This window comes from Lemur catta, unplaced genomic scaffold, assembly GCF_020740605.2.
Source record: "Lemur catta isolate mLemCat1 unplaced genomic scaffold, mLemCat1.pri scaffold_66_ctg1, whole genome shotgun sequence".
Taxonomy (NCBI): Eukaryota; Metazoa; Chordata; class Mammalia; order Primates; family Lemuridae; genus Lemur; species Lemur catta.
This window is the reverse complement of record NW_025423865.1, coordinates 116,361-122,099: the sequence shown is the minus strand read 5'-3', so window position 1 is coordinate 122,099 and position 5,739 is coordinate 116,361. Positions and strand designations below refer to the sequence as shown.

Here is a 5,739-nt window from a genome sequence, read left to right as displayed (position 1 = left end):
GTTGGCTTTGCTAATAGTATAAACCACTTCTATTATGTTTGTCAAAATGCTAAAGATAAATTACTGTATAATTCAGGTTCTCTCAAGAAAGAGAAAAAAAATAAAAATAAAACTTGTGAGGCAACGATTGTTGAAAGAAAGCCACAAACAGCTACTCAGTAGAAAGCTGTAACTAAATGTGGTAACAATGAAGACAGAGGCACTGAAAGGATAGACAACTGAGGAAAAGTATTCTGCAAGGAGAACTTTAGGCTGGGGTAAATCATTTTTAAAAGGTGGAGGAGGAAGAAGAAACAAACAAAAAGAGACAGGACCACTCAATCAAGTATGTGCTTAAACCATAGCAGAAAACGGAAAATTGTATGATAAGGCACATGAAGAAATAAATCTATGTATATGTATAGAACAGAGGTTTTAGTTCAGAGTATATTCATAATAAAACTTATTAGTATTTACAGTACAATTTATTTTTGTATATATTTCTATAGTAAAGAATTTAATTTTCACTCTCTGGCTGGCTGGAGAGGCGGCCGGCAGCGGGGCTGGCTGAGACGGCGGCGGCGCGACTGGGATGGGACCGGCTCTGGGGCGCAGGAGCCGCGGCGGCGGCGGGGGCCGCGCAACTCGGGCCAAGCGCGGGGCGGCGGGCGAGAGCGCGGGGCACGGAGCTCCGGCGGCCCCCGGCTCCCCGGCCGCGCACGGCCGAGCCCAGGAGAGCGCGCAGAGGCGCAGCCGAGAAAGCGCCAGCAGAGCCCGCGCCTGCATATGAGGCGGAGCGGCGCTCCGGGAGTGAGCCAGGCCGGGCGCCCGGGCGTAGAAGCCGGGGCTGCTCCCGGGAGCCGCGGGCCGGGCCGGGCGCGCGAGAGGACCAGCCCCGCGCCGCGCCCACCACGTGTGTCGGACCGTGCCGCCCCCGGGCCGGGCGCCGCCGCTCGGGCTCCTGCTGGCGCTGACCACGCTCCGGTGTCCATGTAACGTGTACCCAGACCCCATCCCTGACCCCGGCCGCCGCGCACAAAGTTGGCTCCCAGCAGGAGGCTGCTGCCTCCTCAAGTCCGTGGCAGCTTGCATCTCCTGGACTTGGACAGATCTGGGGAGACCCTGGGAACCGAGGAGCCCTCGGCCCGTTGCCTTTTGCCCAGCGCGGGAGCCTGCCTGCCTTCACGCCCAAACCCCAAGCTTCCCTGCGGACCCTTTCCGGGCGCACGGGGCAGCAGACGGGATGTGCTCAGCCTCTCCAGGAGGGTGGGGACGCGCCTCCAGGCATCTAGCCCCCTCCCCGCCCCGCCTTGGGGCAGCATCATCAGGCCCTGGTTCCTGTGGGGTTTTGCTGTGGTAGCCCCTTTCCCTCTCCCAGCTGCAGGGAGTTGATTGGCTGCAGTTTCCTGCCTTCCTAAAAAGGCTAATCGGTAAAGCTTTCTTAGAATTATCCTCAAACTAAAATTACTCTCAAAGAATCAGGTCTTGTATCATTGCCCAATAGGTAAAAAGACTGCCAAAATTTCCATTACTGTCCCCTATTTTTAGGCTTTGGGATTACGCTTTTAAATCTCATTCTACAGTACAATGTGTTTGACTAAGTTTACACAGGGGATAAAATAAACATCCAAAAGTCTTCATCTTTTTACATCTAGGAAGAAATTTTAAGCTTCTAAACCTTAATCTTGTAACCTTAATTTTCATTATCTCAAATTAAAAATGAAAAAGTAAATATTGGCCCAGAAAGAGCAAGGAAAGGGAGACATCAGGAGGTTTTTGACAACCCAAGAGATAATGGTGGGGCGGACCAGGTAAGAGGGAAAATGAAAACCACCCCCAAAGGTGGAGAGATTGAGTTGTGAGCAACAGGACAGAATAGAATAGAGACACAGTGGAAGCCGCAGGTTCCTCAGGGAGCCGGATGAGTAAGGACTTCTGGAGCTAGTCCCCTAGGGAGAGAGAAATTGGCGCGATGTGCAAGAAGAGAAAACCCAGAGTGGCTGGAGAAAAGAGAAGAAAACAGCAAACCTAAGAAGGGCCAGAGGTGAGGGAACCCAACTACACCTAACCCGGAAGGCAGAGGCAGTGCTGCGGGAGGAGGACAGCTCAAGACAAGGAGCGAGGGGCTCCTGAAAGGCTTTCCATCCCTGCTGCGAGCCAGCAGGTCCCCTGCATTCCCCTCTTCCTCTCCTTACCTGGGAATCCAAGGCGAAAAGAGGTCTACCACTGGGGGCCAGGTCCATTTCCAGGCTCACTCTCCGCCACGGAGACTGAAGTGCTATCACAAGCCTTATTTTGGCCTCGGCAGGCCATTTATAGGCTTTCATATTCCAATAAGGCTTTCTGGAATGTACAATCTGGTTGGATGATAAAAACTGTCTAATTCTGATTGGATAGTGCAATCCAATCAGAACGAGTATTCTAGAAGAGGCCCTTTGAAAAGAGAAATTCACAGACCAATTGTGATTGGATAATGACATCCAATCAGAATGGGTATTTTACAATACCTCATTTGAATATACGAGGCTATAAATTGTCTGCCATGGGTTGAAGCTGTTTCTTTTTTCTTTGGCTCTTGAGAGCTTGCTGAGGGGTCTGTTAGTTTTTCATTTTGCTCTGGCCGAGAGATTTCCGTTGGTGAGGGCTTTGTGGCCAGAACCGCCTTTGAATCTCCTGGGAAGAGAGCATCCTACAGTGAGCAACACCCAAGGAAGGACCGACCTAGGACTTGAGAGGGACTTGCTGGTGAGCATCCTGTCGTGAGAGGCAGGTAAGCAAGGACTCAGTTGGCACGTGGGAGGGATTTGGTCCTCGGTACTCAGAGGCCTTGTAGACCGGGAATGGGCACGTGAGTGGGAAGGGGCACCGAGTGTGTGTGTGTGTGTGGGGGGGACACTGTGTCCAGGTTCTGCTTCTCCTCCCCATAGCGGTTTGTGTAGCTGCTGGGTGTAAGTACAGCAGGGAGATAGATCGGGGTGATGTTCCCCAGACCCGCCCATCGGTGGGCCTAAGTTGTCGGTTGGTTTCCGGTGGATTTTGCAGAGTGGGTGTGAGGGCATCAGGTGAAGCTTAGCCTCTGTACTACAGGGGCCAGTGTTAGGTGATGCCCTTTAGCACCACCACGTTCTCCACTGTGGTTTCATGCTGGGTGGGCTTAGGTTTCTGCTCCCAGGGGTGGCTCTGCAATACAATGTGAATGATGGTGAGTGGCGGATGTCCTAGGCTTGTGCTGCTGCTGGCATTGAAAGTGCAGAGGAAGAGGGAGACTGTTCTGTGAGGGCCCATGGGGCAAGGACAGGAGAAGGGTGTAAGGGCGCCATGGTCGCCAGCCACGCCCTGCACAGTGCTCCTGGTGTCACCCACCCTTCACAAGCTGCCAGGTTCCAGGCAGTATGGCAGAGAGGAGGTCGCCCCCAAAGTCAGCAGCAGAAGCATCTGGTGATGTGTCCACCTGCGTCTCCCACCCAGCCCCAGCCCCGGCTCCTCCTGCTCTCATCCTTAGATCTGTTGGCCCTTGTGCTCTCACCCAGGTGCCTACAGTTAGCAGCTTCTGCAGGGGTAGGCTGCCACCTACATCTGCCCTGTTGATACGGGATTCAGATTCTGGAGCTTCAGCAAAGTTTTTAAAGTGGAGGTGATGGTAAGTTGGCAGGTGGAGGTTTGTGGAAATTCACTGATAGTGAAGTCAGGTTCAAGTTATCGGCTGAGAGTATGTATGGAAAAGGAGGTCTTAGTGGTTTGTGGAGGAGGTACAGAGTCACGGAGGACTAGAAGAATGAGTGGAAATGGGAAATGTTATTGAGGCCTAACTGGAAGTTGGGGATCACGAATTTATATCAAGACCAGTCAAGATGAGTGTTTTCTCCTACTGATTTCTGTTTCTTTTATCTCTTCCAAATGCGAATTCTGGAACTATAGCCCCATAGGGCGCTGAGAAGATGAGTGTGGGGGCTGGCCTGCTAGCAGCGCAGTGCAGCTTGGCAGCAGTGGCTCCACAGATAGAGAGGCCTCCTCGGGTGACCCAAAGTTGGCATAGCCCAACTCCAGGGCCTCTTCCAGACCCTGTCACTTTCCGTGCTGTTTCCAGGAAGAGACCAGCCAGGGCCGTGTTCAGATGGGGTTAGGAAGCCAATGAGGTGTGATGCAAAAGGAAGATGTGTATGCTATCAGGATGGCAGGGACCCTGTCGTTAAACAAGAAGTAAGTCTCCACTGCGTATGTTTCTGTCTATGCCACCATGAAATATTTTTAATAGTACAGCTCCTGGGAGTCAGTGATTTATGCTCTAAGATGATATGCTTATATGAGTTGGACATTATAATTTTCAGTAATGTTATGATTGGCCATTGATAGAAACATCCTGAAAGACTGACTTATGAAAAAGGGAAGGTAAAACCTACATTTGTGGGGGCACAAATAAGCATTTGAATCTATTTTTGATTAACCTAAGATATTAACATGATGAAATAGCCAGAATAGTTATAGTCAATCATGGAAACTCACCTGAAATCCTGTCCCAAACGGGAATAGTGCTTTTGTTTTTGATAAAATAAATTGTAAAATAGAAGAAGATGGTGGTGATCAAATTCTTACACAGTTGGGAAAGAGTGGATGTTAAAAGTAAGGGAAGAGGATGCGAAACAAACTGGTGATGAAACAGAAATCAGAGAAACAAGCTGGAAGGATGACAATTATGGGTCTTAGTTCTGTCAGTACAGTAGTAAACACTGTGTAGCATGGCAGTGAAAGCTGCAACTCAGAGCCACCTTTGCAGCCAAAACATAGTCTTCCATAAGAAACCTCCAGCTTGGCAACTCTGTTTTCAGAATAGTACCAAAGCAATATGTATGTATCATGTGAAAGAATTTATTACAGGTAAAAATGAAAAAGACTTAAGTACAAGCTGTCTCCTGAGAAGGTCAGCACACACCACCGTGCTCATTCGAGAAAATGGAAGTGTATCTGCTCTGTCCTTAATTTCTTCTCCTTCACTCCTGTTTCCACTACAGCCTACAGATGGAGGAGACACGAGCACCATAATCTCACCCATCAAACTTGTCCAAAAGGTGGTATCTAAGATCCCATCGTGTCATCAAATAACAGAGGAATCTGTGTTTTCTTCTGAAGAAATCTCCTTTTCCATGTCCATCTCTTAGAAGCAGAGAAGAGAAGAAGCTCTGGGGGCGTCATCTCCAATATTCCTGACTCTCCAGCATGATGAAACCACAGGAAACATAGTAGCAAAAACTTTCCCCTTCCAAAGGCCACAGCTGGGTCCAGAAGATCTCCTGTCTGGTACCACTTCTGCATATGGCCTCCAGATAATTCTGAAGCTCTCTGTGTTCACTGCACGAATGAGTTCAGCAGAGGAAAGGATGGGAAGGATCTGGGCACCAGCTGTCTCATCAGACACACGCAGAGAGCACAGCGCTCCGCTGTGCTGCAGGAGAATGTGGACCCGGGCATCCTGCCTCTGTACTCCATCCACCCAAGCCAGATACCTTCTCTACTGTCTCCAGAGGTGGATCTAAGGTCTATGTAGTCATCTTCAGGAAAACTGGTCAAAGAGTCCCCTTCAGCTTCCTCCTCCCCTGATTGGCTGACTGAGGACCTGCCATTGCATTTGAACCCTGGTGATGTGCTGATGGAAGCTGTGTTGGTGTTGTCATCCTCCAGTGATGTTGGGGAGGCCGTGATGTCCTTTCCTGAGAAGCATCAGTCCCACGGGTTGAGGCCTGGAATGTTTGAGTGTGGTGATGT

General features: G+C 50.1%; 1 long non-coding RNA gene across 1 annotated transcript; it reads left to right on the top strand.

Annotated features, from left to right (window-relative positions):
* Positions 1 to 3,550: 3,550 nt before the first annotated feature.
* Positions 3,551 to 5,097, top strand: LOC123629996. Its single transcript, XR_006732513.1, has 3 exons — positions 3,551 to 3,619; positions 4,067 to 4,179; positions 4,989 to 5,097. It is a non-coding gene; the product is annotated as an uncharacterized LOC123629996 (long non-coding RNA).
* The last annotated feature ends 642 nt before the right edge of the window (positions 5,098 to 5,739 follow it).